The 13,969-nt window shown below is 41.4% G+C and overlaps 1 pseudogene; it reads left to right on the plus strand.

Annotated features, from left to right (window-relative positions):
• Positions 1-13,969, plus strand: part of LOC130034978 (contactin-associated protein-like 3) — a 156,003-nt pseudogene that overhangs the window by 26,761 nt on the left and 115,273 nt on the right.

The following is a 13,969-nucleotide window of genomic DNA, read 5'->3' on the forward strand; positions in this document are numbered from 1 at the left end:
CTTCCCCACCCCTACCTCTGAGAGCGGCCAACAAACACATGAAGGAGGGAACGGGGCCGCCAAGCTGGTTGGTGATCAGTTGCCATTTATTTCAATCTCTGTCCCGCCATTTATTCCGTTCTCCCCATGCACCTATTCCAATCTAACTGAGTGCTCCATTCCAGTCTCAAGCTGCCCTTCTTTCCTCTCTCCTTCTTTCCCCTGTTAGTCTCCTGGCACTTGGTCTCAGTGCCTTAGTCAAGAGCCCGGCCTCCAAAGGTTGGGGATACCAATCACACCTAGGTGAGATAGCACAATCAACATATGTAAAGCTTTCCTTCTGGAAGCTCTTCTAAAACAAAGATCTCCTCCTGCTAGGAGATCAGCTCAAGGCTGTGTTTCTCCTTTCCTTAGTCCATATACATTTAAACATTTAAATGGTTATCTTAAATTTATGTCTTAACGATATTATTCATTTTGTATAGACACAGTAAAAAATGTATTAAGCTTAAAAGATGGATCTCCTGGGTACATCTCGCTATAGATCCCAGACTACAGTCTTCAGGCCAGATTAGTCTGTCCTGAGGGTTTTAACTGCAGGGTCCTTGTCCAGTCACTTCTTTTTGTGTCATGACAGAATTCGTTCAGTACCATGCTTTTAAATTATAAGTTTTATGGCACTTATATACCCTGTCCTGTTTTGAAACCAGGGTTGCTTATAGCTTGCCCTGGGTCCATCCAGTCCCTTCATCAGGACCCTGCTTTGGGGTGCTAGGAACGAAAGGCAACCAAGGCTTAAGTTGAGTTAAATATTACAGATGTCTGGGAGTAAATGTTATTTGGACTCAATTATCTTCCAAGTTACAAAAGCACAGAATTAACTGTCTTCCTGTGTCAACACAGAAAGGACATTGCTGTAAAGTAAACTATGCAAAGGACATAAGGGAAAGAGAAAAGCAATATTTCACTTACAAATACAAAATCCAGAGTCCTTAGCAGGATCTGACCTTACAAGTCACAGGGTTTAATTTGGGGATATAGGTGATTAACAGATAGGGAAGCAGAGCACAGAGAAGAAGTTAAAGATTAACATAGAGGAATAGGAGTGCCTCGGGAGCACTGTGATAGTCGTAACTCAAAAAACTTAAACTCCTTGGCCAAGGGAGAAAGGATGAACCAATGTTATCCTACAAATAGGCATTTGATCTCTGACTGAGCCAAGGTTGGCATCTATAAAATAAACAATTGAATCCATTAACATTTATAATCACACCAAAAGAAGCTAAATTTTCTTTACCTGTGGTTTACATAACATTATGATGGAAGCTTAGCACAATTATTTTAAAAGTTCAGAAAATAATTTTATTTATAAGGTGAATGATGGTTGTGATATCTTTAAAATAATGAAATGCATTAGCTTAATCCTTGTTAGTTTTGAGAAGACACATTTTTAGCTGTCTTGTGGAATTATACACACATATATTTTAAACAGTTTCATGTCATAATTTTCCTCTCTCTTGTCATAGCTGGGCTGGAGAGAGTAGGATATTTGCCTTGCACTCAGCCGACCGGGGTTCAATTCCTCCATCCCTCTCAGAGAGTTCGGCAAGCTACTGAGAGTATACCGCCCACACGCCAATGCCTGGAAAGCTACCCATGGCGAATTTGATATGTCAAACACAGTAACAATAAGTCTCACAATGGAGACGTTACTGGTGCCCGCTCGAGCAAATTGATGAACAACCGTAGATAGTGCTTCAGTGCTACAGTGCTTGTCAGAGCTGCTATTTCCCTTTGGGGGGCTGCTGGTTTTGGATGTATTTTTGTAACTATGGGTGGATATTTGACTATTTTCCAAGGAGAATCCATTTGTGTGTAGAATAACTTCTAAAGTTATGACATTATTGAACTTTGGGGATTATCTTGCATTTTAAAGTCCATTAATATGTAAATCTAGGCACACTCATGACATGTTATTTCACAAATATTAAATGTGAAAGTAATATATTACGTGACCATAGTCATGGGTTTTATATTTAAATAGGTAAAGGTAAAGGTAAAGGCCTACCCGTTGATCATCGATTTGCTCGAGCGGGCCCAGTAACGTCTCCATTGGAGACTTTTTTGTTACTGTGTCTGGCATATCGAATACTCTCGGTAGCTTGCCGGGCTCTCCAAAATAGAAGAATTTAAATTTTTATTTTTTATATGAAAAAATCTGATAATGTGAAGTTCCTTTTAGACCCTAGGAATGGAATTGAGTTGACTGAGATTCACTAAATTAAGTCTTGGTTTGTGTAAATTCGAAATCCTCATGCAATATGATCTGAATACGATAGATTTTACTGGTTCTCATGGGTACACAACACCTATTCTCTCATTCCATATCATGTTAATGGAATTTTCTGAATGCTGAGAGTGGAGCTTTGCAAAAATGTTTTATTGTTCCAATTTTTAAGCATTTACACTTCAACATTTGTTATTTTTTTATGAAAGAACCAAGGACAAATTTTTATTGATACTTGCTGATTACCTTTGCAGTTAAGTACATTTAAAGAAAATTTACAAAAAATAACACCAGCACTTTTTCTTAAACGTCCAGGGTATTTTTTCTCAATCCATATTTTCTCCCAATTCTTACAATCTCTTTCCCTCTGATAACCACAGTTTGTGTCAAAGTGCATCAGTTTGTATATTTTTTAATTTTATGATTTTTACGTTAAAAAACATGATTTACAAAGTTATTGATAGTTGAGTTGCTTGTCCATTCATTTTATTTAATCATTGTATCACTGTTTCAGTCATCCAGTTGTTCATTGATTTACTCAAGTGGGCACCAGTAACACCTCCATTCATCCTAGGCCTGAGATTTTAGCAGCCTCTGCTTACTCGTCTTTCCCAACGTACTGGAGGCTCTTTCAGGGTCAGGGGAATGAGACACATTATTGTTACTGTTTTTGGCATATCGAATACTCCATGGCTAGATTGCCAGGCTCTGCTGTGTGAGCGGGATTCTCTCAGTAGTTTGCCGAGCTCGCCGAGAGGCATATATATATATATATATATATATATATATATATATATATATATTTCTCTATGATTTGTTACCTACTGTCTGAACCCAATCAAATATAGTGTGGTAATTATGGAAAATGTCTAGGAGTATGTTCACTCGACTGTGAAGCTCGGCCCAAGCATGTGGAAAATGACCTGGAGCATGGTGGTGGTTGGGTCGTGGAGGTCGACTGCCGGGGCTGAGTCCCTTATTTCTTTTATAAGTTTTATTATTCTGTTTGCCTTTCTTCTGATGTACTCCCATCTTCAGTGGTGACTTTCACTGTCTTTAATTTTTTTATTGTTTTTTTGGGTCACAAACTGTGCCAGGGATCAAACCCAGGTCAGCTACATGCAAGATAAACACCTTTCCTGTTGTACTATTACTCCAGGCCACTTTAATGGATGTAGTTAGATGTAGTTATTATGCTGCAGATATGCTTTACCACCTTTAAGAAAGATAGCTGAATTGTCAGACTGGAAGAAGCATTTAGGGATTTTTTTTTGTTCTCTGAGTTATAGAGGACTTTATTTTAGGATCAATTTCTTCATGTTTTAATTAGATTTTTTCGTTGCCTTTCATGATAATAAATTTTGAGTCTGAGAACATTTCTGTTCACAAATATGAAACAAAACCTACTGATAATAGAAGAGTTCACTTGATCACTTGATATCCCGTTACTCATTGATCTGCTCGAGTGAGCACCAGCAATGTCTCCATTCATCCCTGTCATGTGCTAAGTAGCCCAACGGTATCTGCTAATTGCCTCAAACTGATCATTCACGGTCTTGATGAAGAAGTCTGACCATCTCAGAGGTGGGTGGCCACACGATCTTTTGACGTCCCTTGGAATCAAGTCGGTAATGGCTCTAGTTCAGTGGTTGCCGCCAAATCTCATTACGTGTCCAGCCCATTTTCGATGCCTTGGCAAACGAGACAGCATCCCTGATTCTTGACTGTCCACGAAGGTCAGAACTCCAATTCTATCTCTCATTTGAGTGAAGCATGATACTGCAAGCATAACTCTTTAAATTCCTCTTTGAGAGACCCAAATAGAGTTCTCATCCTGCTTTTGTAGGGCCCAGGTCTCTGAGGCATATGTTAATGCAGGAAGAACAGTGGAATCGAAGAGATGTGCCTGGAGCTGGAGGTTCTTTGTCCATTTAGCTATTTCTTCGACATTCTTGAAGGCGTTCCAAGCCACTCTCTTCCTCCTGCACAACTCAGGTGCCAGGTTGTTCGACATGTTGACTTCTCGACTTAGGTACACATAACTGTTGCATTTGGAGATGTTCGTCCGGAATTTGGTATGTGGGCAGGTAGACATTGAGAGTGAATGGAACGTCAGGAAGGAGACCATTTCTCATAAACATTGTCTTCATTAGATTCAGCTATAGTCCGACCTTTCCACACTCACGGTTGAAGTTGGCCAGCATTTGTGCCATTTGGCTGATGTCTGGTGTTATAAGAATGATGTCAGATTCATGTCTGAAGCCCAGTGGAGAAAGTGCCCGTCCATCTCCGAGGGACCGACCACCAGTCCCTCGGCTCCTCCCCTCCAGGTGGGTCGGGGGCGTCCAGCCAGGAAGTGCTCCTGCCCCCCCAGCCGCGCCTCAGATTCCCGCCTGAAGCCCAGTGGGGAAAGCGCCCGTCCATCTCTAGAGACCGACCACCAGTCCCTCGGCTCCTCCCCTCCAGGTGGGTCGGGGGCGTCCAGCCGGGAAGTGCTCCTGTCCCCCCATCCTCGCCTCAGATTCCCGCCTGAAACCCAGTGGGGAAAGCGCCCATCCATCTCCGAGGGACCGACCACCAGTCCCTCGGCTCCTCCCCTCAAGTTTCACTCAATGTCTGTTATAAAACCAAAAATAACGCCTGACTGAGAAGAACGTCAAACTCAGAAACGTAGAAGGGTGCCTACCATGGACAAAATCTTATCCATAATCCCTTTCCACTATAAGAGAGAATAGTATAATCTGTGCTGGACGGAACCAAGGCCCATTGTTTGGCAACAAAACTGAACGGCTCCTGGCAGTCTCTCCTCATTCAACCAGGTACAGCCTGCCCCACGGCTTGAGACTCCCCCAGGGAATGCGCAGCTAGCTTGATCCCCTAGAATTGCCGGTTTTCTCCCTTTACCTGCACAGGAAGGGAACTGAGGCAACATCAGATCCCGCAGCAACAAAGCTGAAGGGATCCGGGAACTCTCTCCTCACTCAACCAGAATAGTAACAGTGAAGGTGAAGGACTAAAGCACACTGGTTACAATGGTAAAGCAACGCAAAAACCCACCAAACTTTCTTATTGAAGAGGCAAGCCCAGAAGACACCAACAGTATTGTAGTGTTAGACAACCTCTCTAACAAGGAATTCAGAAGGGAGCTAGTTAGGATGCTTAGGGAACTAAAAGAAACAATGTAAAGCAATGCCAATAAAAGACAAGAGGATTTGAAGGCAGAAATGAGAAAAATGCAATCGGAAATGTCGGACCTGAAAACCCTGGTAGGCGAATTGAAAACCTCAGTGGAAGGCCTCAGAAGCAGAGTAACAGCTGCTGAGAACAGAATCAGTGAGCTTGAAGATGAAGTTCAGAGACTCGCCAGAAAAGAGCAGAAAATGGAAAAGAGACTCACAGTTCGGAAAAAGATGGCAAGAGAAGATCGTGATGAAGCCAAGAGGGGTAACATAAGAATTATTGGAGTCCCAGAGGGACAGGAAGAAAACCCTGATGAAGAAGAAACTGTCAAAGACATCATTGCTACAACATTTCCAGAGCTGAAGAAAACTTGTGACCACATTCAGGAGGTCTGAAGGGTACCAGCTAGAAGAAATCCGAACAAAAATACCCCAAGACACATCCTGATCAAAATGACCAAAACTTTAGACAGAGACAAAATTCTGAAAGCAGCAAGATGGAAAAAAGAAATCTCTTACAAAGGAGCATCCTTAAAATTCACAGCTGATTTTTCTGATGAAACCCTCAGGGCCCGAAAACAGTGGTGGGACATAGTGAGAAAACTCAATGAAATAAATGCCTCTCCAAAAATACTTTACCCAGCGAGACTCTCATTCATAATAGAACGAACAACACACAGTTTCACAGACAAACAGCAGCTCAGGAACTTCATAGACTCAAGACCATGGTTACAAGTACAAATAAATGGGCTACTTTAAGACAGGACAGGCCCCTCAAATACACCTAATTTCAACAGAACAATGGGACAAAATCCCATAACAGTAATCTCTCTCAATGTCAATGGGCTAAACGCACCAATTAAAAGACACAGAGTGGCTGGATGGATTAGAAAATTGAACCCAACATTCTGCTGCCTGCAAGAAACACAACTTAATAGTCAAAGCAAACACAGACTCAGAGTCAAAGGCTGGAAAACAATCCTACAGGCAAACAGCTCCCATAAAAATGCTGGGGTAGCCACCTTAATATCAGACCACATCGATTTCAGAGTGAGGAAGGTCATAAGAGACAGTGAAGGCCATTTCTTAGTGATCAAAGGATCTGTACAACAGGAAGAACTTACAATAATAAATGTATATGCACCTAATGAGAGACCAGCAAAGTACTTAAAACAACTACTCATAGATTTGGAAAAAGACATCAATAGCAACACAATACTAGTGGGAGACTTCAACACCGCTTTGTCACCTCTGGATAGATCAACCAGACTCAAACTTAGCAAGGACATACTTAATCTGAGGGAAACAATGGAAGAAAGGGACGTAGTAGATATATACAGGACACTTCATCCTCAAAAGGCTGAATACACATTCTTCTCAAGCGTACATGGAACATTCTCTAAGATAGAGCACATGCTGAGCAACAAAACATATCTCCATAAAATTAAGAAGATAGAGATTGTATCAACAATCTTCTCAGACCACAATGCGCTTAAATTAGAAGTAAATCACACACAAAAACAGAAAACTAAATCAAACACCTGGAAATTAAACAGTGCGCTATTGAACAACGAGTGGCTTAGAATGGAAATCAAAGAGGAAATCAAAAGATTCCTAGAAACGAATGAAAATGAGGACACGAGTTACCAAAACTTATGGGACACAGCAAAAGCTGTCTTAAGAGGAAAGTTTATAGCTCTACAGGCATTCCTCAGAAAGGAGGAGCGAGCCCACATAAATAAACTAACCTCACAGCTTAAGAGCTTGGAGAAGGACCAACAAAAGGAGCACAACCCGAACAGGAGGAAGGAAATAATAAAACTCAGAGCAGAGATTAACGAGATGGAAACCCAAAAAACAATCCGAAAGATCAATGAAACCAAGAGCTGGTTCTTTGAGAAAATTAACAAGATCGATAAGCCTATAGCAAAACTCACAAAGAAGGGGAGAGAGAAATCCCTAATAAACCGAATCAGAAATGAAAAGGGGTCATCACAATAGAAACTACAGAAATTCAAAGGATCCTCAGGGAGTACTTTGAGAAGCTTTATGCCACGGAACATCAAAACCTCGAGGAAATGGATAAATTCCTAGACTCCTACAGACTCCCAAGGCTGAACCAAGAAGACCTGGAATACCTGAACAGACCTATCACCATTAAGGAAATTGAAATGGTAATAAAAAGTCTCCGCAAGAACAAAAGCCCTGGCCCGGATGGATTCACTAGTGAATTCTTCCAAATCTTTAAAGAAGACTTACTCCCAATCCTCTTTAAGCTTTTCCACGAAATTGAAATACCAAAAACACTTCCGAATAGTTTCTACGAAGCGAATATCACACTGATACCAAAAGCAGACAGAGATACCACAAAGAAAGAGAATTACAGGCCGATATCCCTGATGAACACAGATGCAAAGATCCTCAACAAACTACTAGCAAATAGAATCCAACTACTCATCAAAAAGATCATACACCATGACCAAGTAGGATTCATCCCAGGGATGCAAGGATGGTTCAACATTCGGAAATCAATCAACATAATCCAACATATCAACAAAAGAAAAGATAAAAAGCATATGATCTTATCAATAGATGCAGAGAAAGCATTTGACAAGGTCCAGCACCCCTTTATGATGAAAACCCTAGCCAAAATGGGTATAGAGGGGACTTTCCTCAACATAGTTAAAGCCATCTACCACAAGCCTACAGCAAGCATCATCCTCAATGGGGAAAAACTGAGAGCCTTCCCTCTAAGATCAGGGACGAGACAAGGATGCCCACTCTCTCCACTGCTGTTCATTATTGTACTGGAAGTACTTGCAATAGCGATTAGGCAGGAAAAAGATATTAAGGGCATTCAGGTAGGAAAGGAAGAAATCAAGCTCTCACTATTCGCAGATGATATGTTACTATACTTAGAGAACCCAATAACCTCCACCAAAAAACTCCTAGAAACAATAGACTCGTATAGTAAAGTTGCAGGCTATAAAATCAATACCCAAAAGTCCATGGCTTTCCTATACGCAAACAGTGAGAGAGAAGAAAGCAACATGAAAAAAACAATCCCGTTCACAATTGTGCCCCAGAAAATCAAGTACCTAGGAATCAGCTTAACTAAGGAAGTAAAGGACCTGTACAAAGAAAACTACAAAACGCTACTTCAGGAAATAAAAGAGGACATGAGGAAATGGAAAGATATCCCCTGCTCATGGGTTGGGAGACTTAACATTGTCAAAATAGCAATACTACCGAAAGCATTGTATAAATTCAATGCAATCCCTATAAGGATACCCATGACATTCTTCAAAGAAATGGAGCAAACACTCCTGAAATTTATAAGGAACAATAATCCCCCACGAATAGCTAAAGCAATTCTTGGGAAAAAGAAAATGGGAGGAATCAACCTCCCTAACTTCAAACTCTACTACAAAGCAGTAATGATTAAAACAGCGTTGTACTGGAACAAAAGCATAACTGCAGAGCAATGGAACAGGGTTGAATACACTGACATCTCCCCTCAATCATATGATCATCTAATCTTTGATAAAGGTGCAAGTAATGTGAAGTGGAGTAAGGAAAGCCTCTTTAACAAATTGTGCTGGCATCACTGGACGGCTACATGCAAAAAAATGGGCTCAGAACTCTGCCTAACACCATGTACAAAAATAAGATCAAAATGGATTAAAGACCTCAACATCAGACCAGACACCATGAGGTACATTGAAGACAAAGTTGGCAAAACCCTCCATGACATTGAGGCTAATGATACTTTCAAAGATGCCACACCACTGGCCGAGTAAGTAAAAACAGAGATAGATAAATGGGACTATCTTAAACTAAGAAGCTTTTGCACCTCCAAAGAAACAGTGACCAAAATACAAAGACAGTCTATAGAATGGGAAAGGATATTCACCGAATACACATCTGACAAGGGGTTGATAACAAGGATATACAAAATACTGGTGGAACTCCACAAGAAGAAAACATCCAACCCCATCAAAAAATGGGGCAATGAAATGAACAGAAACTTTCTCAAAGAAGAAATCCGAATGGCAAAAAAGCACATGAGAAAATGCTCTACATCATTAATCATCAGGGAGATGCAGATCAAAACCACAATGAGATACCATCTCACACCTCAGAGACTGGCCCACATTCAAAAGAACAAAAGCAACCGATGCTGGCGCGGATGTGGTGAGAAAGGGACACTCCTTCACTGTTGGTGGGAATGTCGACTAGTTCAGCCCTTTTGGAAAACAGTATGGACGTTTCTCAAAAAATTAGAAATTGAGCTCCCATTTGACCCAGCGATACCACTCCTGGGAATATACCCCAGAGAGGCAAAAGTGTGTAGTCGAAGTGACATCTGCACTTGTTTGTTCATTGCAGCACTCTTTACAATAGCCAGAAACTGGAAGAAACCTGAGTGTCCAAGACCAGATGACTGGTTAAAGAAACTCTGGTACATCTACACAATGGAGTACTATGTAGCTCTTAGAAAAGATGAAGTCATGAAATTTACATACAAGTGGTACAATATGGAAAATATCATGCTAAGCGAAATGAGTCAGAAAGGGAGGGATAGACATAGAAAAATTGCATTCATCTGGGGGATATAACGCAACAAAATATGAGATCAATACCTAAGAATAGCTGAGATCAACACCAGGAGGATTTCTCCATAACTTAGAGGCCAGCCTGATATTCTAGGGGAAAGGGCAGTTCAGATAGAGAAGGGAACACCAAATGAAAGGTGTTTGGAGGATCCTCCCAGGAGGGGAAATGTATGTTGTAAGTAGACTATGGACTGAACATGATTGCCACTCAATGCCTCTTATGCAGACCACAACACCCAAAAGGAGAGAAGGAACAAAGGGGAATGCTCTGCCACAGAGGCAGGGTGGGGGGGGGGGGGGAAATGGGCACTGGTGGAGGGATGGGTATTTGATCATTGTATGACCGAAACTCAGGCACAAAGATTTGTAAATCTACAACTGTACCTCATGGTGCTTCACTAATAAACAAACAACAAAAAAGTATAGTATATAAAAAAAAAAGAATGATGTCATCAAAGGAGTGGCGGTGGTGTAGTTGCAGACCATCTATCTTCACTCCCATTCCTTCCCATTCCAGTTGTTGCATGTCGTACTCGAGGGTGGCACTGAAGAGTTTCGGTGAAATGGTATCACCCTGCCGAACCTCTCTCTTGACGTCAATGATCACCTTACTCTAGAATTGTGAGATCCTGGTAGTGAATCAACAATACAGCTCATGGAGGATCCTGCTGTATTGACTTTGAGCGCCCTGTTTGGCTAGGGACTTGAGGACTGCTTCTGTCTCTACATAATCAAAGGCCTTCTTTAAATTCGTGAATGTGAGAAAGAGTTAAACTCCCGAGAAACCTCAGTGAGCTTGGTTATCATGTGGATATGGTTGATTGTGCTAAATCCTTTTCAAAAACTGGCTTGTTCGCATGGTTGTCCTTCATCTAGCTTTCTGCCAATCCTATTCAGGATAACTTGAGCGAACAGCTTGTAGACGACAGACAACAGGCAGATTAGGTGATAGTTGCCAATGTTGTGGATGTCTTCCTTCTTGTACAGTAGTACAGTCCTGCTGTTTTTCCACTGGGATGGAAACTTGCATTCACACAGGTAGTGTGTGAAGAGCCGAGCCAGTGTATTGATGAGTACTGAACGGCAGGTTCTTCAGGTGTTCAGGACTGACCTTGTCTGGGCCAGGTGCTGTTCACTTCTTTACCAATGAATTGGCATGTTGAACTTCGGAAGGGACAACATTGAGAACGACATATCCATCCTGCGGAATTTGGTATGTCGGCAGGTGGACAAGGCTATCAAAGAGATCCGAGCAGAAGTCCTGGATAATCTTCTCCATTGCCCTTCTGGAAGATGTGAGAGATCCATCAGGACGTTGGAGGGCAGTCATCTTGGTCTTGTAGTTGGTGAAAGACAGGCGGGCATTGCGAATGCTTTTCCCAGCTTCTGCCACATCTGCCAGCACTGCTGCTCTTCTCTCTTGGAGGTCTTCCTTTATTGATTCCCTTCACTGCTTTGCGAGTTTGGACATTTGCTTGCAGTTGCCTGAGGCTTGCGCCAAGCCACATTGACAAATGAGCTCGAGAGTTTTTGAAGACAGGCATCTTTTTGTGGCTATCTCTCTCTTGGCATTCCTCGCACAATCATGGCGGTGCTGAACCAGTCAATCATATTCCTTGTCAATGTTGTCAGTGATGGCATCTTCCCATGTTTCTGCAATAGTACCAAAGAGCTCCCTGTTGATGGTTGTTCTGGTAGTTCTCTTCTTAAACTTTGCAGCTTTTTCTCCCTCCTCTGTGAAGTACAATTTTGCATGAAGGTGACAGTGGACCGATCCCATTTGTAATTTTGGGACAATAGCGACATCAGTCAGGCAAAACCATCGATTGAATATGATGTGGTCAGTTTCATTGTGGAACCGTCCACTGGGAGACTCCCATGTCCAATGTTTAGATTTAGCCTTTTGGAATTGTGAGTTATCATGGATGGTCTTGGTTAACACAATGAACTCGGACTGTCTCTCACCCTGTTGGTTCCATTCTAGGCCATGGGTCCTGATGTGGAGTTTTATGGCTGATCTTCTCGGTCCTATCTTGGCATTAAAATCACCAACAATGATCTTTTAGAAGGTGTGGTCTTCTTTATAGGACTTCTCCAGCTCCATGTAGAACTTCTCAATTTCTCCTTCATCATAATTGGATGTTGGTGCGTAGACAACCAAGATAGATACTGCTGGCAGTGAGCCACATCTGTTCATGTGAAATTTTCCGATTTGGGTTCTTAGGCATTCTAATGAATCAATGTTTATGGCCAAGTTCATGTTGACAAGGACACCAACACCACCAACACCTCTTTTGTCCATGTTCCGAGGAATAGTTCTTCCCCAGTGTCGAAAACGGCGTGATGTGATTGATGCCTTCTTGTCTCGGTCAGACCAATGATGTCATACTTGATCTTTCGTGCTTTCACCATCAGGTCCTCAATGGATGCATCCAATGCCGGCGTACGTGCATTGAAACTACAGTCATTTTTGTCCTTCTTCGTTTTGGCAGCCTAGGTCGGCCCTGAGATTTTATGAGGCTATCCTTCCTCATCCTTTTTAACGCTACCCTATTGGTGGCTCTTTCAGGGTCAAGAGAATGGGACCCATTGTATTTACTGATAGAGGAGCTGAATTTTATAAGTTTGGTTTTGAGACCACACTCAGCAGTGTTCAGGGCTTACTCCTGGTTCTGTGTTCAGGGATCACTCCTGGCAGGGCTCAGGGGATTATAAGGTTTGTTGGTTATCAAATCTTGATTGTCTGCATGCAAGCCAATTACCCACCCTGCTATATTATTGCTTCATCTCCAAAGAACTAACTTCAAACTTTTCCATTCCTGTAAATCTGTAAATGTGTCAGGAAGCATAAAATTAAGATTTAATGACTTGAAAAAAATAGTTACAGCTGCATTGTCAACAGGTTTCGTGATCTTTTGGGTTATACTGGGAACATTTCTTAGATCTCAAGCCCATGTTGGAATCAGAAATCAGAAATCAAGGAAAAATCAAAAAGGTGGTTTGAAGAACAGTGGAAGAACATGGATTTACTTGGTTAATTGGACAATAAACACTGTATGTAGTATTAAGATAGAAATGGCTTTCAGACAATCTACTGAAAATATATGATCATATTTTACTTGGGGATAACAGTTTTACTAGAAACAAATTCTTACAGGTTGACTTTTAACTCGATAGGTTTGTAAATAGCCCATATCATTTTCAGGTTATTAGTTGGCAAACATACCAATGAAACTGCTAGACTATTATTACTATTATTATCTAATCATCCAGGGTCTGCCCCAATGAGGTTAACTAATAACCTGAGCATAAACTCAGATTAGATAATAATGTTTTTAATTAAATGAATGAATAAAGTTACTTTCTGTTTTTTTGAAACTAGCAAAGTTTATTGGAAAGTAGAAGAGAAAGGAAAAGTAACTCCCCACGTGGAGAAGAACTTACTATAGGACAAAGTTCGAGGTGTTTCTTTTGTGACTCATTTCCCCTGATTGACCAAGTCCTAAGCCCTCTTAATTGAAGCAAGCATCTCTGTGCATCGTTGAGTACCAGTGACCATCTGTGCTTCTAATGGAGTCCAGGAGCATGGGAAGAAGGGAATGTAGTCATTGCCTTTGGCTTAATTTTCGCAGTTGAAATATGAATGGACGTAGCGTATGCCACATCTCAATAGAAGCTGCAGTTGCCATATCAAGCGTTGTGTTTCCCCATGAGAGAGAGAAGGCCTTGTTTCCTCCAAGGTTGATTAACACTTACAGCACAAAGGACGAAGATTTGCATGGTTTGGGGCCAGTGTGAGAAACTGACCTTAATTATTTGTTGAAATGTGGGATTGTTTGCCTCCAAGAAGCTAACAAAAAAATGCCTGGATGAGTGGTTTGGGCCACTACTCTTTACTGGTTTATTTA

Source organism: Sorex fumeus, unplaced genomic scaffold (assembly GCF_029834395.1).
Source record: "Sorex fumeus unplaced genomic scaffold, SorFum_2.1 ptg000063l, whole genome shotgun sequence".
Taxonomy (NCBI): domain Eukaryota; kingdom Metazoa; phylum Chordata; class Mammalia; order Eulipotyphla; family Soricidae; genus Sorex; species Sorex fumeus.